Genomic DNA, 25,924 nt, shown 5'->3' with positions numbered 1-25,924 from the left:
TGATCATCCAGAATCACCCTAAGATTATTTGCCGAACTACATGGGGTAATGGTGGATGATCCCAGCTGGATTGAGAAATTGTGTTGAATGTGTGGAGTTGCAGGGAAGGTGATGTAAGCAGATTAGTAAGCAGTTGGTGATGTTTTTTCCAAGCCGATATCCTTTAGGCAGTTTGATGCGAGTTAAAAATTTGGAAACTTAGTTGAAAACAGCCCTTTGTAGTGTTTTGGTAATAAATCGAACAAGAGAGAGACTGGTCTGTATTTTTTATCCAATTGAGGTGTTGAGTGATGTGTTTTTGAACAGTGAAGTTACCCAGGCCTGTGTAACCCCGCTGGCCCTACACCACCCAACCCGCTCTGAGCTGAATGGCGACTGTCCGCATGGCAGTTGCTTTAACAAAGAGGCTAAAGATCAGCGTCAGTCGCCAGAGTACCTTTAGAGTTCAGAGGAGTGAGGTTTACCTGCACAGCACTTCACTAGCTGGCCTCCATTACACCTGCTTAAAAGTGGTTGGGAATGTGCCAGTGTGAAGGGAAGAGAGTGAATTTTTCTTCAGAGGGTGTTGTTTGATGGAGATTTAGGTTGGATTTAGTGGGAAATAGACTGCTAATTTGAGTGTTTTTTTGTGTAAAGAAAGAGGCCAGCTGATAAGGAGTTGGTGGAGGAGGACAGAGCAGAGTATAAAATGTCCTAAATAGTTTGCGGATGTCTGAAGTGCTGGTAATTTTGTTATAGTAGTATGGGTTTTGGTCGAATGGAGTCGGGAGGCTAATGATACCAGCTAGGTTTGGTACCTGCTGAGGTCAGTGGAGGCTTTTGATTTGTACCATGCTCTCTCTGTTGCCCTGGGTGCTGTTCTAGGTTATCTCAGAACATGCCCTAACACTAACCATTCTCAGACCATCTGACAGCCAGGGAGTAGGGTGCATTGGTCTGGTGGAGACAGGACAGATCTCACCTAGGCAGGATGTTAAAGTGGAGCAGAGTGTTTCTGCTGCACTATTTACATCAAGAAGATAGAACCGTGTATGTTTGAGGGAAGAGAGGATGTAACAGTGGAGGAGAAGTGTGTGGAGGACAAACCAATTTTTACTAGTAACAATTTAGTTGATGAAATTAACAATTGAATTCTTGAAATCAACAATTAAGTCTGAATGGCAGCCTACATTTAGTTAAGTTTCACAAACTAATTTCGAGAGGAGCACGTGATATGATTGACCGCAGCTGGTCTCTCATCTGCAATCATTAGTTTGCCAATCAGATTAATCCAAACTCACTTTAAGAAGCCGAGCAAAAAACTTAGCCTTAGCTGTCAAGAGCTTTTCCGAAGAAAGCTCTTGACAGGACTGCTCCAGCTCCTTCACAAGCTTCTAAATATCAACATCTCTCTACAACCTATCAACAATTCTACTACCATCATCAGACTACAACAAATCAACAACAACAACAACAGTGGATATGACAAAACAGCAGCATCAAATCTACTCACACCAACAAACAGCAACATGGACAGGAACAAAATCTCCACTCTCCTAGAAACACCAGCTCCGGTTCAACAACACCAAGCCCAGCCTAGAAGCCGACTCGATACAGAGGCTCCAAAAAAAGGCCGAAGGCCTATCCTCTCTTCTTCAGCAAGGACTCAATGCTGCATACAATCCCCATCCCCCGTCACTCAAAATCGACACCCACCTTTTCTAGTTTCTTCATACGCCTCCGCAAGATCATCATCCCTCAATTTCAACAAGATGACAGTGAACGAACTCCGCCAGACCCTCATAAACAGCGGAATCTCCATCCCTAGCAGCTGCAATAAAATTAAACTACTAAAACTCTATGAATCCATCTCATCACCAACTTCGCCCCCTCAGGACAGCAAAACTACTCGCTGCCACCACACCCCCTATCCTCAACCCACCACAGCCCCGCATGCACGAAATCTCTCCGGAGCATTAAAGAAAGCAACCAAGAAAAGCAATCCCATGGAACTGGACAAACTGCACCTACCATAACATTCCAAAACATGGACAATCCACCCGATAATGACGCCACTCTCGGACTTCCCACCCCCCTCCCTTTGCCCCCAGCTCCACATTCCAGTGAAAACTTCAGCCCTACTCTTCCAGCCATCCCTTCCACCCTTAATCCTCCTCAATTCTCTCTCCCTTCCAACCTCCCTCACTCTTCAACCCAGCTTATTTCTACCCAGTCTTTCTCTACAAGTCCTAACGCTCTTCCCCTTCCTACTCATTACCCCTCTTCCAGTATTCCCACTTTTTTCTACTCTACATCCCTTCACCAAGCACCCACCTCCATTACTAACCCTCCCCAACAGTCTACCCTCCCTACTCACATTTTCTTCTGCACGGCCCTTTTCACCCTAACCACAGCCACACCCCTCACATTCTGCGTAATGCTTCACACTTAAATCACCCACTAGCTCCTAACCCGCTCACTTTCGTTAGCTGTATTTCACATAGCATTCGCATGTTATACAGAAACCATCTGCACAGAAATAGCAAAAAACATCTGCAGATTCCATCTGGCCTTACCCATAGGAGGCCATCTCCTATGAGGAAACACATATTTACACGTACCACAAATTAATTTCTGCAAAATGCGCCATTCACATTACTCAGTGGAATCAGTGTCCCTACTGGGGGGCCAGGGATACCAGTGTTGGGAACCGGTAAGCACCGGACCAAATCAGCATATGAATTTCAGTGCCTAATTCCGGTGCCACTTGTGCTGCGACAAGAACGTAAAGCAGGTCGCACATCAGAAGCACTGCTTGGTGACGCACAGCGCCATGCATGATATTATCAACTGTCATGTGCGCGCCATGCCGTGGCTCTGAGCGGCGCATCCGCTGTGTTTAAAAGTCTAAAAGTTTAATTCTAAACAGCTTTGAGGGATACGGATGTACGTTTACATGGACACCAATACTCTGATTTTAATATGATTAAGACAGTACTCTGATCAAGAGTCTACCACGTAAACAGTGACCACAGACACAAACTGCAGAGGAAACATTTATAGGCTGGTGACTCAATGATCTAATTTGCTTAAATGCTTTGCTAAGCATTCTACAGTATAGCTATATTTTAAAAGCAAGGATTCTGACACACCAACATGCAGCAGATGCTTTACAAAAGTTGCGTGTAAGAGGGAAAGCACGTCAAACTTATGAAATGTGAGAGCTCATGGAATCTACATAAAGTTGAGGAATGGACTGTCTTTGACAGTTTGTGATATTATCTGGCACTTTCAGTGAGTATGTTTACATGGACACCAATACTTTGATTTTAATATGATTAAGACAGTACTCTGATCAAGAGTCTACCACGTAAACAGTGATTTTTGATTATCTTAAAGGACCACAGACACAAACTGCAGAGGAAACATTTATAGGCTGGTGACGCAATGACGTTGATGAATCTATATGGTATAACATGCAACAGGGAATCATGAATGTAACATTCAAAAAGCAACTCATGTAAATACCTGAATCATATTATTGTCTTATTCAGATTAAGGAAAATCATTAGATCACTGATGTCCATGTAAAAGTAGTCACAAACCCCAAACCCAGAAAAAAAGGTGTTCCCTGATTTTGATGTCAGTGTTTCCACAGGTTCCACAGTAGTAAGCTAATGTAATGTTAAAGAGCCCATATTATACATGAAATAGGGTCATATTTAGGTTGTAAGGGTCTCCAACAACAGCCTAAAATGCATGCAAGGTCAAAAAACACTTTCATGGTCTTATAATCTGCATTTTTTTTTACCTAATTATCCCAGCGACTCCAATATGAATCGTTCAGCGATCCCAAACCCCTCCTCAGTGCGAAGCCAATCTGCGCTGATTGGACCGATGACAGCCTGCTGCGATTGGTCGACACGGACAAGGGTTCAGCGCGAGACCGAGTGAAATGCCCAGCTACTAATCAACAATATAAAAGTAGTCACAGTGCATACACGCTTCATAGTGGATTTTGGCTGCCAGTGGGTGAATGTAAACACAGACGATGGACTAGAAAATACTGACGACACACACACACACACACACACGGCCAGCGCGTCCATAGAGGAGACCTAGGGCGGCAGAATAGAGAGGGCGCGGCGCTCAGTTATATATATCCGCGAATCTCCCGGGTTTGCGCGCAACTACTTATGTTTTGTAGCCACGTCATCACGAAACACCTAATGACTCGTTATCAAGACGACTCGTTTATAGATGAATCAATAGTTTTAAACACTGTACACTTACTGATTTAAGCCTTAGCTGGATATTTCACTTCACTTAGAGCTGTGTTACACACTACATGGAAGGGCATTTTCAAAAACCCATAATATGGGCTCTTTAATCGCGTAATGAAAATCTTGCATTCATGCCAACAAACAAATGATGAAAAAAATATATTAATACAATTCAAATAAATAAAATATGAATTGATGTTTAATATATATTTATGTTGTTCAATTACATTGATAAAAAAAATAATGCACTCAACCAATTCCTGTCCCTTCATCACCCCACCCCTCTACCTCTGCTATCCCCGCTCTACTTCCTCCTCCCTCTTCTTAAAACCCTCCTTCCTCTCTGTCTTGCAATAACTTAAATATAGCAAGATGCTTTCACCACCCCTGCAAATTTCTCCATATTTGCAATTACTTTTTAAATGTAAAAAACAAAACTTTGTTTATATTTTCTTTTGAGAAAGCCTAGCAACACCTTAGCAATCACATAGTGAGACATAAGCAACCACCTAGCAACACCTTAGCAACCACCTAGCAACAAATTAGCAACCAACTAACAACACCTTAGTAACCACCTTAGCAACCACCTAGAAACACCTCATCAACTGCCTAGCAACACCCTAGCAACCGCCTAACAACATCTTGGCAACCACCTAGCAACACTTTAGCATCCACCTAGCAGCACCTTAGCAACACCTAGCAACCGCCTAGCAACACTTTGACAACCACCTAACAACACCTTAGCAACCGCCTAGCACTGCCTTAGCACCCACCTAGCAACACCTTATCAATCGCCTAGCAACACCATAGCAACACCTTACCAACCATCCAGCAACATGGTAGCGACCGCCTAGCAACACCTTAGCAACCACCCAGCATCACTTTAGCAACCGCCTAACAACACCCTAGTAATGCCCTAGCAACCACCTAGCAGCACCTTAGCAACCACCTAGCAACACATTAGCAACCGCCTAGAAATGCCTTAGCAACCACCTAGCAACAGCTTAGCAACACCTTATCAACCGCCTAGCAACACCTTAGCAACCGCCTAATTGGGATTGCAATGCGGTGAAGTGCCCGGATTGTGATAAGGTTTTAAATAAATGTGAATGTTGGATGGGGAGGAAGAGGAGGAGGAGGTAGAGCAGCAGGTAGACGGACAGATATATGAAAGAGACAATATACAGTCAGAGGACAAAACAACAACACAAGACAGAAGAACAGAATCTAAAAGTGAAAAACTACAAGAGAATGAGGCTAATGGAAAGGACAGTGTCACTGAACAGGAAGGGACAACATGGACACAAATGGATATGACTGACAGTTTAAGGAATGTTTTGGAAGCAGCAGAAATGAGCAATTCGAATAATAAAGACTTACAACAAGGACAACAGGAAGACATATTTTGGACACAAATGGACATGACAGACAGTTTTCAAAAGGCAATGGACACAGTGTAGACAAAAGAACAAAGTAATGAGGAGCAAGACGAGTTAGAGGAACATTTACAAAAGGAGGGAAACAAAGAGACACAGGTGAAATCATCAAAAAGAAGAAGATCGATAAAGATAAAACCTAATTTAGAGACTGCAAGGAAAAAAACTGCTAAAAGATGAAGAAATCGAATGCGCAAATAAGTATGAGTTGCTAAAGGGCTTGGAAGAGATGGACTGAGATGATGGTTTTTATGAATGTTTTTATCTTATTTATGGTTTTAGGAATTGTGTCTTTTAATGCAAGAGGGCTTTTAGACATCAGAAAATTTGAAAAAGTGAAAGAAATGTGTAAACGAGAAGATGTGATTTTATTACAAGAGACAAACTGGAAGGAAGAATACATGAAGGAAATAAGAAAAAGGTGGAGTGGGGAGATTTTATACAATAATGGGGATGGGAGGCTGGGGAGAGGAGTTGCAATTTTAATAAAAGAAAACAGTGGGGTTTTATGTAAAACAATCTATAATGACAAAGAGGGGAAGTGTATGATATGTGAAATGGAGTATGAGAAGAAAAAAGTAATAATGGTGAACGTTCATGCCCCAACAGAGGAGAACAGAAAGAAAGAGTATTTTAATGTACTAAGAGATTATTTAAAGAAACATGAAAGAGTTATTATCATGGGGGATTTTAACACTGTTTTTAGTAAATTAGAAATGGCTGAGGGAATGGTTTTTAAAACAGATAAGGGAAGAAAAGAACTGAAAATATTGATGGAGGAAATGAATTTAATTGATGTGTGGAGAGAAAGGAATGAACAGACAAAAGAGTACTCAAGAAGACAGTTAGTGGGGAATTTTTTTTTGTCAAACAAGAATTGATTTTATTTTATGCACAAGAAATGTTGAAGGGTTTATAAGCAAGATCAAATATGAAGAAACAAGTCTGAGTGACCATAAGCCAATTTTTATGAATCTAGACTGGAGTAATGTGAAAAGAGGGCCAGGGGTATGGGTTTTAAACACAGCGGTTTTAAAGAATGAACACTATGTTTTGAGTATAAAGCAAATTATTCAAAAGAAAAAAGGGAATGAAATTTATAATGAGGACAAAAGAATGTGGTGGGAGAATGTGAAACATTTAGTTAAAAAGTTTACAATAAAATACTGTAGACAATTACAAAATTGTAAAAAATATAAGGAAAAGGAGCTGAAAGAAAAACTAGAAAACGAATTGAAAAATGAGAATGGAAAAGATATACAAAAGATAAAAGAACTGGAAGGAAGACTGAAAGAAATGGAGGAGGAGAAATTTGAAGGTGCAAGATTAAGAAGCAAAGCTAAATTTACAGTGGAGGGGGAAAAGTGCACTAAATTTTTCTTTGATCTAGAGAAGAGAAGAGGGAAGGCAGAAATGATTAAAGAAATAAGGAGCAAAAATGGGAACATAGTAGAACAAAATGAGGAGATTTTGGAAGAAATAAGATCATATTATGAGAAATTGTTTTGCACAGAGGGAGTAAAAGAAAAAGAAAAAAGGTAATTGCTAAAGCTAATCAAATCAAGAGTAGAAGAAAAAAGAGAATGTGACAAGGAGGTAAGAGAAGAAGAAATAAAAAGAGCAATTAGTGAATTGAACAAAAAGAAAAGTCCAGGAATTGATGGGTTGGGAAGTGAATTTTATATTGTTTTTAAAGATATTTTATCTATTATTTTAAAGGAAGTATATGATGAGATTTTTGAGAATGGTGGGGTAAATAAAAGAATGGGGATGGGCTTAATGAAGGTGATATACAAAGGAAAGGGGGATAAAGTAGATTAAAAAAATTATAGACCTATAACAATGCTCAATACTGATTTGAAGATTTTAGCAAAAGTTTTAGCTAACTAAAGGAAGTGATGCCAAGCATAATCAAAACAAACCAAGCATATAGTATAAAAGGACGAGACATTGCTGACACAACTATGAGTATTAAAGACACAGTAAGATATATAAATGATAAGAAGAAAGATGGTTTTTTAATTAGTCTGGACTTCGAGAAAGCTTTTGATAGAGTCGAGCATGACTTTTTATTTGGAGTGCTAAAGAGTTTTGGTTTTGGGGAAAATTTTATAAAGTGGGTTCAGATTTTATATAGAGGAGCTATAACCAGGATAAAATGCAATGGTTTTTTAACGGACTGTTTTAAAATAACAAGATCAATCAGACAGGGTTGCCCGTTATCTGCGCTTTTATATGCCTTAGTTGCAGAACCACTGGGATTAGCTGTGAAGCACGAGGAACGAATAAAAGGAATAGAGGTAGAGGGGGGAGTGAACAAAATTTTTCAATATGCTGATGATACTACATTAATACTACAAGATCTGGCAAGTGTAAAGCAAGCAATTGAAATGGTGCAACATTTTTGTAAGGGTTCAGGAGCTAAAATAAACGAAGACAAAACAGTATATTTGAGATTTGGAGGAACTGAGGCTTTATCTGGACATTTTACATTCAAGGAAATGGATGAAATAAAAATTTTAGGCATTGTAGTTGGGAGGGATGAAAAGAAAGCAGAAGCAACTATGTGGGAGGAAATGTTAGGAGGGATTGAAAGAAGGCTGAGGTTTTGGAAATTAATGTCTTTAACTTTGAAGGGGAGGGTTTTAATTTTGAATGTTTTAATGGTTTCTAAATTATGGAATATTTTATATGTGTCATCAATGCCACTGTGGATGGAAAAAAGGCTGAAAAAATGTTTTTTAGATTTTTTATGGGAAGGGAAGCCTCCAAGAATAGCTTACGCAACGTTGATTGGAGAAGTGGGCAAAGGGGGACTAGGTTTAATAGACGTGGAGCAAAGAAAAAACAGCTTAAGAGTGAAAATGGTAGAGAAATATTTGGATGAAGATAATAAGGCAGCATGGAAAAGAACAATGGAATATTTTTTAAGTAAAAGTGGCAATTTTAATATGGGAGATAATATTTTATGGATGAGGATGAAAACATTCATGACAGAGGGTCTACCAGACTTTTATAAAGAATTGATTGGAGCATGGGGGAAATTTTTAACTTGTGTACATTTTAATATACAAGGACGCGAGAACATTTTAAATCAGCCTTTATTCTTAAACAGTGACATTCTTAATCAAAAGAAAGTGGTGTTTTTTAGGAAATGGTGGGAGGTGGGAATAACAAGAGTAAGGGATATTTTATATGAATTTAAGGAAGGATTCTTACCGGTGCAGTATGTTATTGATGTGATGGATGAAGCAAAGGAGGATTTTAACAGACAAGACTTAATAAAGGAATACGACATAATTAAAAATGCCATACCTGCAGAATGGTTAACAAGAATAGAAAACATGGAAGAAAATAAACAAAGTAAAGATGTGAGGGTAAGATTTGGAGAGAAATGGTGGGATTTTAAAGATTGTACTGTGAAAATGATTTATGGGTTTTTTTAGAGATGGGGTTTTTAAGAAACCTGGTGCAAATCAGTACTGGATACGGCTGTTTAAAGATGTAAATGAAGACAACATATGGGCTAATATAAATGGCAAACTTGTACAATCAAAACTGGAGAATTTGGAATATTTTATCAGGAGTAAAGCAGTGTTTACAGATGTCATTTTAAACAAAATAGGGATGGAGGAAAGTCTCACATGTAAAGTATGTCAAGATGCAGATGAAGGATTTTTACACTTGTTTTTATATTGTAATGAGTTAAAAGATTTTAATGAGAAATGCAAAAGCATGATTTTAACTTTGAAAGGAGAAAGAGACGACAATCTAGAGTGGGAAAAGGTGTTACTGTTGGGGCTGAACAAAGAATGTGATAATAAAAAGCTCATAAATTTACTTGTGATTTTAATGAAAAGTGCAATATGGGAGAGAAGAGTTGTAGCAAAAAAGGAAAAAGTTTTATTAAATGTGTGGAATGTGTTTAAGAGGAAGGTGGAGAAATATTTTGAATGTCTATTTTATTATTTTAAGTTAGAGGAAATGCAGGAGGCTTTTTATGATGTTTTTACTCAAGAAGTCACAAAGATTTTAAATGACACAGGAATAAAAATGTCTTTTTTAAAATGTGATTTTACCTTTTAAGGAATACAACTTGCAACATTTTATGTGAAAAAAAACAAAACACATTGTTGTGAAGCTATGATGTAAAATGGACCTCTTTAATGTTTTGTTTTAAGTGTAATCTGTATGAATAAGTGGATTATGAATTTTGAACAGTATAATAAAAGAAAAAAAAAGATAGCATTTTGGTCAAATGGAAGCAGGTGGACTTGAGGGTCCTAGAAAATCCATAGTAACTGTTATTCTCTGGCCTTTAAGGGAATAGAATGCTATTTTAGCTTTTTTGTGCGATGCTGGCAAAAAAAAAAAACAGGTCCCACCTAGATTTGAATTTAGATCGCTGGATGCAGAGTGCTATCCATTACACCATGGAACCTCAAGATGATGTAGAGCTGCTGCCCGACATGAAGATGATGAAATAAAAAAATGGCCTTGCTGGAAAGTAGCAGAAGGTCCATCCAAGGCAAGGTCAATGTGCATTGATTTCTGAGTAACTCGTCATTCGGCATGCAGGGCTCCTCACACATTTACTGGAGCATTACTAGGTAGGACCTTCAAAAGAAAAGCATGCTATTCTAGGCAATTTGACGACTAAATGGCAGGCAGGGCAAAGAAGCCACCACAGAACAGATGTGATCTTATTTTTTCTTTTTCGACCACGTCTAAAATGTTCAATTTGGCTTGTGAAAAGGGGAATTAGCTCAAATGGTAGAGCGCTCGCTTAGCATAGGAAGGGGCCCAATCTTCTCGCTCACTCGCAAGCGAACAAGTTGCAAAAAACGGAAAAATGCGACAAATTTCGCTTGCAGTAGTGTTCGGGGCTTTGTGACTGTGCATAATGTGGTAATTTGGTTGCATATTGCATGTCATTCTAAATGTCATTTTTTGCGTGCTGGATTCGAACACACGATCTGTGTAACACAATATCCAATCAGTGTCGGTTTCAGCGGAGCCAATCAGCTGCGCTCTTATTGAAATTTTACTGACGTAACACAGGCAATTATATTGATATTACTATTATTATGTGGATATTGTTCTTAAAAAGCATATTACGTTAAGTAAAAATTAATGAAAATGTTTCAATTAAACATATGTATGCATGCTTATGTATATATAAGTATATTATATATATATGTATTAATATATAAATATATACTATACTATACTATATATATATATTAATATATGTTATATTTCTTTATGTAATAATAACTTTAAATGAATGCACACAAAAACAAGTAATATGCAAAATGGTTTATTAAAATGAATACAAATATTAAAATCGCAAAACAATGTAAAAAAAAATAATAAAAACATATCTTAATATATAAACTATATAATATACAATAAATAAAAACAATACTATATATTTATTTATTTTGCACATATAATATATTAAAACAATACTATATATAAATATATTTATTTATTATACACATTATATAAAAACAATACTCTATATATATATATATATTTATTTTTATACACACAATATATTAAACAATAATATAAATAAATAATAAAATGCAAGAGTGGGGGCACGTAATATATAAAATATAGTATTTAAGCAATGTATAAAATGTTATTTTTTTAAGAAATATAAATATGTTTTTACATAAGATGCACACAAATATTAAATAAGTACACACAATACAAAATAGGAGTGGGCCTATGTAATATATAAGTGCTACTTTAAAATGCTACATATTAACACACAAAAATTAAATAAAATGAGAGAGAGAGTACCCATGTAACATTTACAAAAATATATACAGCAATTTGTTCTTTATTCTGGAGCTGGAGTTTGTCCTTTATTTTGCTGGCGCTGTTCTGCCAACCAGTCCTCTAAGGATTTGCCATTTGAAGTTTGCAGGCAAAATGTGGCATTACCAAATCGGCTATGGCCAAACTCCTTAGTCTTGGGTTGCCCACATTTGCTGCAAACATTAAAAGTAACCGCACGCACATACTTCCTTTTGTGGACTCCACTTTCCTTCTCCTGTTCCTGTCTGCGTGGAGCAGGTGCAGGTGGAGGAACAGCAGGTGCAGGTGGAGCAGATGCAGGTGGAGGAACAGCAGGTGCAGGTGAAGCTGGGACTGCACTGGATGTTGGTGCAGCAAATGATGGAATCACCATTGACACACTCATGTCTGGGTTAAAAACAAGTGTGCCAAACAGTGATCCAGGTCCTGAAATGGGCTGCACAACACCTGGTGCTGTGGGGGGTGGTGCAATGGGGCACACCGTGCTGGGGGCCGGTGGAAAGGAGCACACCGTGGTGGGGGCAGACACAATGGGGCGCACTGTGGTGGGGGCCGGCGCAATAGGGCGCACTGTGGTGGAGGCTGGTATGATGGGGCACACTGTGGTGGAGGCTGGCGAGATGGGGCGCACTGTGGTGAAGGTCGGTGTGACGGGGCACACCATGGTAGGGGCCGGTGCAAGGTGGCAGACTGTGGTGGGGGTTGGCGCGATGGGGCATACCGTCGTGGGGGCCGGTGGGAAGGAGCACACCGTGGTGGCATCTGGCAGGAAGGAGCAAACTGTGGTGGTTGCAGAAGCAGACTTTCGACCAGGTCGAAGAAGAGGTGCCTGTCCTTCTTTATTTGGAGGAAAGACAAACTGGTGTTTGGGGCCTGATGTTGATGGTGCCTCGTCCAATTTTTCCCTCGGCAAAGGAAGCTGCGTATCTGCCACAGCAATTGGATCAAGTGGAGTCAGTCCCTGAGTGAGTACACTCATTTCCTGATCCTTTTGCCTCCGTTAAACCTGATAATAAATGATATGTATTATACATATATATTAATTTAGAAGTATTCAGGTACTTTAAAGAAAATAATGTGCTTTGCTTACCACTGATTGAGCGTCTTCTGGTTTAGCTCAAAAAGCTGGATCACCGTTTCATCCATCAGCCTGCGACTGCCAAGCACCAGATCCCGGATGTGGTGGTAATCGGTCAGTATTTTAGACCACCTGGGGGTGCGAACACCAGCCTTCTTGGAAGTGGACTTGTGTACGGCACACAGCTTTGTACAAAGGGCCTCAACCAAGCGGCTGGTGCTAGGCCACTGTGCTGGACCACCAGGATTTCCAATCAGACAGCGCTTGACGCTCTCCACACCTGGAGTGACTCCGGAGCGCTTCGGTGCCTTAAAGCGCCCATGTGTCAGCTGAGGCTGATGTCGAGGCTGGTAGTTGATACGCTGTTTATCAACATCCAGGAGAGCTGTCCACAGCTGGATGGCCTCTGTCACCTGCAGGTCAGTGAGGTAAGGAGCCTCACGAAGACCTACCAAATAAGCAGCCAGATCCTGGACCTTGTCCCACCCAGCAATGCCATCAGGTCCAATGACTGCTCCCTGGTAAATACAGAATAAATTTAGTATATGTGGAATAAAAAAGACTAAATCAAATTAAGTTCTTAATGTATCTTACCTGAGCCTCAACAGAGAGACTGTCTCCAGAGTCAGATGGCTGTGACGGCACTGAGGGGGCTGGGCTAGGAAGCTGTCCTTCTCCACCAGCTGATGTGGACGGCTCAGCCAGTGATGCTGGGGACTGAGGCAGAGGCGAAGATGAGGGGCTGTTTCTGAGATCACGGCAGGGGTCATCCTCATACAGCACTGGAACTGTGATGTCCTCCATGATCTCCTCCTCAAACCCCTCATCTTGTAGATCCTCGTCATCTATTTCCTCCACCAGCCTGTCTTCCTCCTCTGGGTTCTGGAGCACCGGAGTCAGGGTTTTGCCGGTCTGGCTGTAAAGGTACTCCATTCCCAGCAATTCACCTTAAAGAATAAAACAATAAAAAAAAAACATATATTAAATAAAACTAATAATAAAGTAAATATTTCGATAAACATTTTGTGTAGTACATTAAAGCTTAATAAATCACTTATATAACAACTAGTTAATGAATTTATTGCCTGTATATGCTCCAGGAGGGTGATAACGGTTATCCCAGGGCTTCCCTAAGACTGCTCGGCTAAGCCTGTCCACAGCCTCTCTCATGGCACTGCCATATGACCGTATGGAGGATGCTCCTTTTATGATGCTTTCCATCCGGTCATCATTCCAGCGCATCAAGCCCTCAAGGAGATAGGCCTGAAAATGCGCATCACTGGCACTGGTCCCTGGAAATTAAAATAGTTAAAAATATATGAAGAATTAAGTAACATGTTATTAGGTTATGTACTAACATTAAAATTATTGTCATTATAAACAGAGTTACTTGTCAGGCAAGACAGCTTTGTCAATGCTGATAACATCACAAATGTTATTTAAATGTTTAATAATGTTACATTAAAGCAATGGAAGTAATCACAGTGCTTATATGTTTTACAAAATAAAACGATCCAAATGTATGTAATACCTGGAATAAAGCGGATTAGGTGGAGGTGGAAGGACTCCAAAGATGTAGAGCCACGGGCACACCTGTAACAACACAGCTCCACACCGCCTTTCTTCAGTGTCCCTGTCTTCATGTATAATGGAAAGTTCTCTGGGTCTTGAATGCACTGTACATGCTTCTGCTGTTCCTTCCATATCTGCTGGATCCGTTCGTGGTCCAGCAGAGGAACACCCAGAGTGTCCTTCCCATGCTCGCTGTCAAAATGGTCCAACAGCTTTCCAATCAGACAGGTGGTCTCCTCCACACCTCTGGTCCTCCTACGGCAGTGCAGTGCTAGCTCCCTCCGGTTTATGCGAGCACTGAGAGCCGTTTGTGAAATGTGGTCAGTCTTCTTTGCCGCCAGCTCACCTTCCTTTGCCTGGCGAAGAGCGGCCACATCTTCTGGATCCCACTGAAAGATGCACGTGGACAGACGTGCCATGAAGATCCCGTAGAGCGGATGAGCTTCTGTCGTGACACCTGCAGCAAACCGGCGCATAAAATGCCAGATGTCAAGGCGCACTTCAAGCTCATCCCACTCCCGAAACATGATCTTCACCGGAGACTGGCCGTGCTGACTGCAGCAATCTCTGTCCACGTACATTACTTTCGGGGCTGCCTCTCCTGCCTCCTGGTAACGCTTCATCAGCCCGGCCGCCATTGGGTCCAGTCCATGACCCTCGGCAGCTGACAGCACAGAGACAAGGACTTGGCCGTGTTCGTTCCCCACATTAGTGCACCAGGCAGCTGTTCCCGCAGCAGCACCTGCAAGTTTCTTTGTGATCTATTAGGAAAAATAAAACTGTGTTAAATATGTACGCACACATATCCATATCTGGCAAATGTCTGGATATAAACATACCTTTTTTGTGGAGTCCATCTTTAGAACACAGCCAAAGACGGAGGTGATTTTGGCCTTGACCTCGTGCAGTCGCCCCAGAACATCCCTGGCATAGACGGCTAACAGCCACTTAGGTTTGGGTATGGCAGGTAAGAGGGGAGGCTCAGCAAACACAGGAGGTTGCACAAGGGAGGACCTTGTGAATAGTTCACAGGCAGTCAGGTACTGCAAGACTCGCTGTGTCCATGCCTCGCTGTGTTGCTCCATCAGCTTTTTGAAAAGCTGAGTCACACTGTTGCCCAGTGTCCTCTCCCTCATCATCCTAACTACCCGGTTGTCACATGAGTATCTAAGGAAACAACATTATAATCAGGGAAATGCTTTGTTTGCTAAAAATTAACACAAATAAAATATTGGCATTATGAATTACCTGTATGTCAGCAAAGCTGGAAACTGACTACGGTGGCCAATATCCAGCTGTCCTAAGATGTCCTCGGACCAGGCAGGATACTTCTTTTTGCACCGCTTGCACTCCAGATACCCAGTGGCAAGGTCGTACCAGCCGTCGATGTCGAGGACCTTGCGCACCGTGCGGTAAATTCCTGCAGCTGTTAGTCTGTGCTTACCACAGCTTAGGCGAACACAGACAAGTGGAAACAACCACATCTTCAGCGGCATCCACAGAAAAAGTGGTCGGCAGAAGAAGAGGTCAGGAGAGGCAGGTGGCTGCGTGTTAATTAGAGGGGGCTGGGGAGGATACCACCAAAGCTTCAGCTGGGACACTAGCTCTGGCTTGCCGGTTTTTAAGTTTGTTTTAAATACCGTGTTCCGGATCCACTCATGCTGGTAAGGGGGAAGCTGATCTTTCCAGTGAACTGGAAGCTCAACTGGTGGCAGATGATGTTAAAGATCTGGTGTTTTTGCTGTTTCCGCTGATGGAGACGGATTGGCACAGGCCTCTGAGTGAATAGTAACAAACAATTTATGGTTAACAATATTATGATGACTGTTGCTTTTGATAGTAAGGTGCCACAAATTATGCCCATGAACAGCCAGTGAAGCAATAGTTTTGGATAAGTATTATTATTAATATGACTATACTTAGAAATACAAGTTAAGAGAATGGTACTGTTAGGAAGCAAAGAAATTAGTGTGCACTTTATTGATGAAAGGGATATGGAATTAACACAATTCTCTGCGAATGAGAATCATATGAAATGGAGTAAGTAAAATGAGGCATGATTAGTATAAATTATTGAAGCACAAAGACATGAAGCATGCACACAGATACAGTAAGGAAAAACTGCTCAGCTGATAATGACAGCAATGAATCACTACCATCTAAGAGAGTGAGTGAGAAGAGCAAGCGACGTGGAAAAGTTATCTGATGAATGTTCAATAATGATTAGTTCGGAAACGCAAATAAATACACTGAAACCTTTGAACATCCTTAAGGTTTTGAAGAAGTGCACTCAAAGAATGCATCCCGCTTGAGGCATGATGTGACAACTCTGTACTGTAGATACAAATTTGATTCATTATTTTTTGTAAAAAAAAAAAATACTTAGTGTGTTTTCACAAAATATTCTTATAACATTTTCATTTGTGTCGTGTGCCACACCTGCAAAGAGCTGTGCTTCACATTGTGATGCAGCAAACACCAGTTCTTCATCATCTTCAGCAGTGGATCTGGAAGTGCCTGGAGCATAAATCTTAAAAATATTACTGTGAAAAATACACACAGTCAAATGTACAATACTATGGTGCTTACTTACCAGTAGTAAAAAGCTGCCTTTGGGCCATACGTTTGGCTGGAGGTTCTGCTGTAGGAGGAGGTACAGTGGACTGCAGTTTTGGATCTGGAAACAGAAAGTTTGACATAACAATAAATAAACACATATATAACTGCTGTTGGGATAATTCTGTATCATGCTCAGTATTCACTCTCCTACTTACAGGGTTTAACAGGTGACATCAGTTTTTTTGCCAGCTGTGAAGGAGACAAGTGCTTGCCCCGTGCCAACAGCGATTTCACAGTGGCAGTCTGCTGTACACCTGTTTGGATGGCTGCAGGTGGAGGAGCAGGGACACTGGATGCTGCAGGTGGAGGTGCAGAGACACTGGATGCTGCAGGTGGAGGTGCAGAGGCAGCAGCAGAAGCCAGTCTTTTCAGGACATACATCTTGAAAAGTGCCATGTTGGTTTTTGGCCTGGCATCTGCCTTAACCAGGTACCTGATGAGGGCTTGAGCCTCCTTGCTCTGGTCCTCAAACACATCTTTCATGGACCGGCCCTTAAAGTCACCAAACTCCACCATCAAGCACCCTGTATCTCCTTTTGCCCTGGCTTCTGCTTGCATTTCCTGTTTCCTCTGGTACTTCTCTACTTCTTCTGCAATCTCCCTGATGGAGGAAGTGTACTGAAGAAACAGGTGTTTGTTTTCTGACAAGGGTGTTGTCTGCAGCTTCTCATCAGAAATGCTAAGCACCAGGTACACCGCATACCCCAGAGCATGCTCTAGGAGCCATCTAAATCTTTGGCCCTGGTACTTGCCAAACTGAATCTTGCAGTGAGCCAGAACTAAAAACTGGTCACTGGGGTCTCCACCATTGCTGCTGACAAAAGCAGTGGCCTCTGCCAGCACCTCTTTCTTGGGTTTGGCCCTTCCAGACTCCCTGCTTACAAGGCGCTCTGCCTCTGCAGATGGCCCCAAGAGGAGTCTGCTTGATGTCGCTGATTGGCGGCGGAAAATCGAGGTATGCGTACATTTTTTCTGAAAAAAAAAAAAACATCAGAGAGAACATTACCTAGAGCATTTAGAAAGATACATTTACATTAAGTGTGAAACAATAATTTAACAATGTAGACATAATCCATATTATTGCAGTAGTAAATATACTTCTGGTGAATTTTCTACAGATATGCCTAATATATGCATGGTAGTACAACTTAAAATTCATATAAATAAATGAGAAACAACAGAAATTAAAACATTAAGTTATAAAATACACATTAAACTCTTAAGTCTTTACATTATGACTATTTTATAAATAAAATGTTTGTACTTCAGCTATTTAATATAACTATTCTGTTGTGTAATATATCTGAAAACACAAGTAATAAAATAAACAAAATACAATATATGCTTATAATATTTTTACAATAGATTTATGAAATACAATACAATCTAATTACTAAATATATATCATATATTGTCATGAACAAGTGTTAAACTCAAATGTTTTTAAAGTTTGTGCAGTCGTTTTACTTAAGATAGAATTATTTTAAAAGTATAGAATTATTTGCTAAATTAAATGTTTAGGAGAAACTTTAACTCTGTATTTAATGCAATTACATTATAAGTAACTGTAACTGTACATTTAAATACAGTAACGTTAACTTTTTAGAGTGTACACCGCGATAATAGGGCCCAATATTGCTAGGTCGAATGGGGGCATTATTATTCTAAACAAATATCAGAACATTTTGTTTAATCATTTGACCAAATGGCGATGATTCCACCTTTTCTGATCACTAGCGACATTTTGCTCTGTATTTATCATGGGAAACATTACCGTTTTACAAGTTATGTAGAAAACATCTGCTATAACGTTACCTTGCTGTCGATTGTAACTTATCATTTAACAGAAATACACACAGTATAATAAACTAATAATAAAGTAGTGTTACATCTGGCTTACCTGATTCAAAGATGACGATTATAATAAAAGCGTCGTGTGATTGGTCAAAAGTAAGCCATCGAGGAAAAACACGATTGGTCAAAAATACGTCACAGCAAAAAGAAATGCGATTAGTCAAAAGTAAGCCACTGAAGTGAAACGCGATTGGTCGAAATGACGTCAGCACAAAGACAAACGCGATTGGTCAAAAGTAAGCCACAGGGGTTAAACTCTATTGGTCAAAAGTAAGCCACCGAGGTGAGATGTGATTGGCTCATGTGGGCTTACTTTTGGCTTACTTTGGCTCTGTAGATGGGATGCTGCAGGCGCAAGCGAGAGGTAGCGGGATCGATGCCCGCATTCTCCACTTGTGTTTTCATGCCTTTCACAGTGGCTTTTATTGCAAAGCTGGTTGCACCTGGAGGGTTTAGAGCGAATTTCCTTACGTCAGCTTTGCCGGTTCTGTGTAGTACTAATCATTGCAATCCTTCAGAAGCCCTATCAAGTCACAGTTTTCTTTTATTCAATGGCGCGTCCGCAGTGGGAAATCAAAGCACTAAATATATAGCAGAGTGCTGTCGATTAGCCCATAGGAATCATCACCAGAAGCGATGTTACCGCCTGGAAGAAAGATAGCGTTTTGGTCAAATGGAAGCAGGTGGACTTGAGGGTGAAGCAGCTGGACTTGAGGGTCCTAGAAAACCCATAGTAGCTGTTATTCTCTGGCCTTCAAGGGAATAGATTGCTATTTTAGCTTTTTTGTGCGGTGCTGGCAAAAAAAAAACAGGTCCCATCTAGATTTGAATTTAGATCGCTGGATGCAGAGTGCTATCCATTACATTATGGAACCTCAAGATGGTGTAGAGCTGCTGCCCGAGATGAAGATGATGAATTAAAAAACTGGCCTTGCAGGAAAGTAGCGGAAGGTCCATCCAAGGCAAGGCCAATGTGCATTGATTTCTGAGTAACTCGTCATTCGGCATGCAGGGCTCCTCACACATTTACTGGAGCATTACTAGGTAGGGCCTTCAAAAGAAAAGCACGCCATTCTAGGCAATTTAACGACTAAATGGCAGGCAGGGCAAAGAAGCCACCACAGAACAGATATGATATTATTTTTTCTTTTTCGACCACGTCTAAAATGTTCAATTTTGACTGTGAAAAGAGGAATTAGCTTAAATGGTAGAACGGTCGCTTAGCATGCATGAGAGAGGTAGCTGGATCGATGCCCGCATTATCCACTACTGTTTTCATGCCTTTCACACTGGCTTTTATTGCAAAGCTGGTTGCACCTGGAGGGTTTAGAGCGAATTTCCTTACGTCAGCTTTGCCGGTTCTGTATAGTACTAATCATTGCAATCCTTCAGAAGCCCTATCAAGTCACAGTTTTCTTTCCCACCTGGGAGAAAGATAGCGTTTTGGTCAAATGGAAGCAGGTGGACTTAAGGGTGAAGCGGCTAGGCTTTTTGGGTGACTTTCATTCAACTGACCCTGTGCCCAAAACAGAACAACAACATTGCGTTGCCGAAACCCAGGATCGAACCAGGGAGCTTTAGATCTTCAGTCTAATGCTCTCCCAACTGAGCTGTTTTGGCTGCCATGACACAGCTTTCCTGCAGCAGGGATGTCTGTGAGACCAAGCTGAGCCCTTAAGTGCATCTGAGGCATAAGAGAGTAAAAATTTGGCCAGTACGGGTATCGAACCCGCGACCTTGGCGTTATTAGCACCACGCTCTAACCAACTGAGCTAACCGGCCGTTTTCTTACCAGTGTGCTGGAAAACCCAGAGTTAGTGTCATTCTTTGGCCTTCAAGGGAACAGGATGCTATTTTAACTTTTTTTGTGCGGTGCTGGCAAAATAAAAACAAGTCCCACCGAGATTTGAACTCGGATAACTGGATTCAGAGTCCAGAGTGCTAACCATTACACCATGGAACCTTAAGATGATATAGAGCTGCTGCCCGACATGAAGATGATGAATTTAAAAAATGGCCTTGCAGGAAAATAGCAGAAGGTCCATCCAAGGCAAGGCCAATGTGCATTGATTTCTGAGTAACTCGTCATTCGGCATGCAGGGCTCCTCACACATTTACTGGAGCAGGTCTAGGTAGGGCCTTCAAAAGAAAATCACGCTATTCTAGGCAATTTGACGACTAAATGGCAGGCAGGGCAAAGAAGCCACCACAGAACAGATGTGATCTTATTTTTTCTTTTTTGACCACGTCTAAAATGTTCAATTTGGCTTGAGAAAAGGGGAATTAGCTCAAATGGTAGAGCGCTCGCTTAGCATGTGAGAGGTAGCGGGATCGATGCCCGCATTCTCCACTTGTGTTTTCATGCCTTTCACAGTGGCTTTTATTGCAAAGCTGGTTGCACCTGGAGGGTTTAGAGCGAATTTCCTTACGTCAGCTTTGCTGGTTCTGTGTAGTACTCATCATTGCAATCCTTCAGAAGCCCTATCAAGTCACAGTTTTCTTTTATTCAATGGCGCGTCCGCAGTGGGAAATCAAAGCACTAAATATATAGCAGAGTGCTGTCGATTAGCCCATAGGAATCATCACCAGAAGCGATGTGACCACCTGGGAGAAAGATAGAGTTTTGGTCAAATGGAAGCAGGTGGACTTGAGGGTGAAGCAGCTGGACTTGAGGGTCCTAGAAAACCCATAGTAGCTGTTATTCTCTGGCCTTCAAGGGAATAGATTGCTATTTTAGCTTTTTTGTGCGGTGCTGGCAAAAAAAAACAGGTCCCATCTAGATTTGAATTTAGATCGCTGGATGCAGAGTGCTATCCATTACATTATGGAACCTCAAGATGGTGTAGAGCTGCTGCCCGAGATGAAGATGATGAATTAAAAAACTGGCCTTGCAGGAAAGTAGCGGAAGGTCCATCCAAGGCAAGGCCAATGTGCATTGATTTCTGAGTAACTCGTCATTCGGCATGCAGGGCTCCTCACACATTTACTGGAGCATTACTAGGTAGGGCCTTCAAAAGAAAAGCACGCCATTCTAGGCAATTTAACGACTAAATGGCAGGCAGGGCAAAGAAGCCACCACAGAACAGATGTGATATTATTTTTTCTTTTTCGACCACGTCTAAAATGTTCAATTTTGACTGTGAAAAGAGGAATTAGCTTAAATGGTAGAACGGTCGCTTAGCATGCATGAGAGAGGTAGCTGGATCGATGCCCGCATTATCCACTACTGTTTTCATGCCTTTCACACTGGCTTTTATTGCAAAGCTGGTTGCACCTGGAGGGTTTAGAGCGAATTTCCTTACGTCAGCTTTGCCGGTTCTGTATAGTACTAATCATTGCAATCCTTCAGAAGCCCTATCAAGTCACAGTTTTCTTTCCCACCTGGGAGAAAGATAGCGTTTTGGTCAAATGGAAGCAGGTGGACTTAAGGGTGAAGCGGCTAGGCTTTTTGGGTGACTTTCATTCAACTGACCCTGTGCCCAAAACAGAACAACAACATTGCGTTGCCGAAACCCAGGATCGAACCAGGGAGCTTTAGATCTTCAGTCTAATGCTCTCCCAACTGAGCTGTTTTGGCTGCCATGACACAGCTTTCCTGCAGCAGGGATGTCTGTGAGACCAAGCTGAGCCCTTAAGTGCATCTGAGGCATAAGAGAGTAAAAATTTGGCCAGTACGGGTATCGAACCCGCGACCTTGGCGTTATTAGCACCACGCTCTAACCAACTGAGCTAACCGGCCGTTTTCTTACCAGTGTGCTGGAAAACCCAGAGTTAGTGTCATTCTTTGGCCTTCAAGGGAACAGGATGCTATTTTAACTTTTTTTGTGCGGTGCTGGCAAAATAAAAACAAGTCCCACCGAGATTTGAACTCGGATAACTGGATTCAGAGTCCAGAGTGCTAACCATTACACCATGGAACCTTAAGATGATATAGAGCTGCTGCCCGACATGAAGATGATGAATTTAAAAAATGGCCTTGCAGGAAAATAGCGGAAGGTCCATCCAAGGCAAGGCCAATGTGCATTGATTTCTGAGTAACTCGTCATTCGGCATGCAGGGCTCCTCACACATTTACTGGAGCATTAAGGTAGGGCCTTCAAAAGAAAAGCACGCCATTCTAGGCAATTTAACGACTAAATGGCAGGCAGGGCAAAGAAGCCACCACAGAACAGATGTGATCTTATTTTTTCTTTTTTGACCACGTCTAAAATGTTCAATTTGGCTTGAGAAAAGGGGAATTAGCTCAAATGGTAGAGCGCTCGCTTAGCATGTGAGAGGTAGCGGGATCGATGCCCGCATTCTCCACTTGTGTTTTCATGCCTTTCACAGTGGCTTTTATTGCAAAGCTGGTTGCACCTGGAGGGTTTAGAGCGAATTTCCTTACGTCAGCTTTGCTGGTTCTGTGTAGTACTCATCATTGCAATCCTTCAGAAGCCCTATCAAGTCACAGTTTTCTTTTATTCAATGGCGCGTCCGCAGTGGGAAATCAAAGCACTAAATATATAGCAGAGTGCTGTCGATTAGCCCATAGGAATCATCACCAGAAGCGATGTGACCACCTGGGAGAAAGATAGAGTTTTGGTCAAATGGAAGCAGGTGGACTTGAGGGTGAAGCAGCTGGACTTGAGGGTCCTAGAAAACCCATAGTAGCTGTTATTCTCTGGCCTTCAAGGGAATAGATTGCTATTTTAGCTTTTTTGTGCGGTGCTGGCAAAAAAAAAACAGGTCCCATCTAGATTTGAATTTAGATCGCTGGATGCAGAGTGCTATCCATTACATTATGGAACCTCAAGATGGTGTAGAGCTGCTGCCCGAGATGAAGATGATGAATTAAAAAACTGGCCTTGCAGGAAAGTAGCGGAAGGTCCATCCAAGGCAAGGCCAATGTGCATTGATTTCTGAGTAACTCGTCATTCGGCATGCAGGGCTCCTCACACATTTACTGGAGCATTACTAGGTAGGGCCTTCAAAAGAAAAGCACGCCATTCTAGGCAATTTAACGACTAAATGGCAGGCAGGGCAAAGAAGCCACCACAGAACAGATGTGATATTATTTTTTCTTTTTCGACCACGTCTAAAATGTTCAATTTGACTTGAGAAAGAGGGAATTAGCTTAAATGGTAGAACGGTCGCTTAGCATGCATGAGAGAGGTAGCTGGATCGATGCCCGCATTATCCACTACTGTTTTCATGCCTTTCACACTGGCTTTTATTGCAAAGCTGGTTGCACCTGGAGGGTTTAGAGCGAATTTCCTTACGTCAGCTTTGCCGGTTCTGTATAGTACTAATCATTGCAATCCTTCAGAAGCCCTATCAAGTCACAGTTTTCTTTCCCACCTGGGAGAAAGATAGCGTTTTGGTCAAATGGAAGCAGGTGGACTTAAGGGTGAAGCGGCTAGGCTTTTTGGGTGACTTTCATTCAACTGACCCTGTGCCCAAAACAGAACAACAACATTGCGTTGCCGAAACCCAGGATCGAACCAGGGAGCTTTAGATCTTCAGTCTAATGCTCTCCCAACTGAGCTGTTTTGGCTGCCGTGACACAGCTTTCCTGCAGCAGGGATGTCTGTGAGACCAAGCTGAGCCCTTAAGTGCATCTGAGGCATAAGAGAGTAAAAATTTGGCCAGTACGGGTATCGAACCCACGACCTTGGCGTTATTAGCACCACGCTCTAACCAACTGAGCTAACCGGCCGTTTTCTTACCAGTGTGCTGGAAAACCCAGAGTTAGTGTCATTCTTTGGCCTTCAAGGGAACAGGATGCTATTTTAACTTTTTTTGTGCGGTGCTGGCAAAATAAAAACAAGTCCCACCGAGATTTGAACTCGGATAACTGGATTCAGAGTCCAGAGTGCTAACCATTACACCATGGAACCTTAAGATGATATAGAGCTGCTGCCCGACATGAAGATGATGAATTTAAAAAATGGCCTTGCAGGAAAATAGCGGAAGGTCCATCCAAGGCAAGGCCAATGTGCATTGATTTCTGAGTAACTCGTCATTCGGCATGCAGGGCTCCTCACACATTTACTGGAGCATTAAGGTAGGGCCTTCAAAAGAAAAGCACGCCATTCTAGGCAATTTAACGACTAAATGGCAGGCAGGGCAAAGAAGCCACCACAGAACAGATGTGATCTTATTTTTTCTTTTTTGACCACGTCTAAAATGTTCAATTTGGTTTGAGAAAAGGGGAATTAGCTCAAATGGTAGAGCGCTCGCTTAGCATGTGAGAGGTAGCGGGATCGATGCCCGCATTCTCCACTTGTGTTTTCATGCCTTTCACAGTGGCTTTTATTGCAAAGCTGGTTGCACCTGGAGGGTTTAGAGCGAATTTCCTTACGTCAGCTTTGCTGGTTCTGTGTAGTACTCATCATTGCAATCCTTCAGAAGCCCTATCAAGTCACAGTTTTCTTTTATTCAATGGCGCGTCCGCAGTGGGAAATCAAAGCACTAAATATATAGCAGAGTGCTGTCGATTAGCCCATAGGAATCATCACCAGAAGCGATGTGACCACCTGGGAGAAAGATAGAGTTTTGGTCAAATGGAAGCAGGTGGACTTGAGGGGTGAAGCAGCTGGACTTGAGGGTCCTAGAAAACCCATAGTAGCTGTTATTCTCTGGCCTTCAAGGGAATAGATTGCTATTTTAGCTTTTTTGTGCGGTGCTGGCAAAAAAAAAACAGGTCCCATCTAGATTTGAATTTAGATCGCTGGATGCAGAGTGCTATCCATTACATTATGGAACCTCAAGATGGTGTAGAGCTGCTGCCCGAGATGAAGATGATGAATTAAAAAACTGGCCTTGCAGGAAAGTAGCGGAAGGTCCATCCAAGGCAAGGCCAATGTGCATTGATTTCTGAGTAACTCGTCATTCGGCATGCAGGGCTCCTCACACATTTACTGGAGCATTACTAGGTAGGGCCTTCAAAAGAAAAGCACGCCATTCTAGGCAATTTAACGACTAAATGGCAGGCAGGGCAAAGAAGCCACCACAGAACAGATGTGATATTATTTTTTCTTTTTCGACCACGTCTAAAATGTTCAATTTTGACTGTGAAAAGAGGAATTAGCTTAAATGGTAGAACGGTCGCTTAGCATGCATGAGAGAGGTAGCTGGATCGATGCCCGCATTATCCACTACTGTTTTCATGCCTTTCACACTGGCTTTTATTGCAAAGCTGGTTGCACCTGGAGGGTTTAGAGCGAATTTCCTTACGTCAGCTTTGCCGGTTCTGTATAGTACTAATCATTGCAATCCTTCAGAAGCCCTATCAA

At 41.6% G+C, this 25,924-nt stretch overlaps 1 protein-coding gene and 6 non-coding genes across 7 annotated transcripts in view; all 7 read right to left on the bottom strand.

The window, feature by feature from the left end:
* Positions 1–25,924, bottom strand: part of LOC130222048 (gastrula zinc finger protein XlCGF8.2DB-like) — a 74,413-nt gene that overhangs the window by 20,778 nt on the left and 27,711 nt on the right. The window lies entirely within an intron of this gene.
* On the bottom strand, positions 20,359–20,432 carry trnai-aau (transfer RNA isoleucine (anticodon AAU)). Its single transcript has one exon. It is a non-coding gene; the product is annotated as a tRNA-Ile (tRNA).
* Positions 20,542–20,613, bottom strand: trnaq-cug (transfer RNA glutamine (anticodon CUG)). The gene has a single exon. It is a non-coding gene; the product is annotated as a tRNA-Gln (tRNA).
* Positions 22,316–22,389, bottom strand: trnai-aau (transfer RNA isoleucine (anticodon AAU)). The gene has a single exon. It is a non-coding gene; the product is annotated as a tRNA-Ile (tRNA).
* On the bottom strand, positions 22,499–22,570 carry trnaq-cug (transfer RNA glutamine (anticodon CUG)). The gene has a single exon. It is a non-coding gene; the product is annotated as a tRNA-Gln (tRNA).
* On the bottom strand, positions 24,272–24,345 carry trnai-aau (transfer RNA isoleucine (anticodon AAU)). The gene has a single exon. It is a non-coding gene; the product is annotated as a tRNA-Ile (tRNA).
* trnaq-cug (transfer RNA glutamine (anticodon CUG)) lies at positions 24,455–24,526 on the bottom strand. The gene has a single exon. It is a non-coding gene; the product is annotated as a tRNA-Gln (tRNA).

Source organism: Danio aesculapii, chromosome 4 (assembly GCF_903798145.1).
Source record: "Danio aesculapii chromosome 4, fDanAes4.1, whole genome shotgun sequence".
Lineage (NCBI taxonomy): Eukaryota > Metazoa > Chordata > Actinopteri > Cypriniformes > Danionidae > Danio > Danio aesculapii.
The sequence above is the reverse complement of the archived record's forward strand: the minus strand, read 5'-3'. Positions and strand labels throughout refer to the sequence as shown.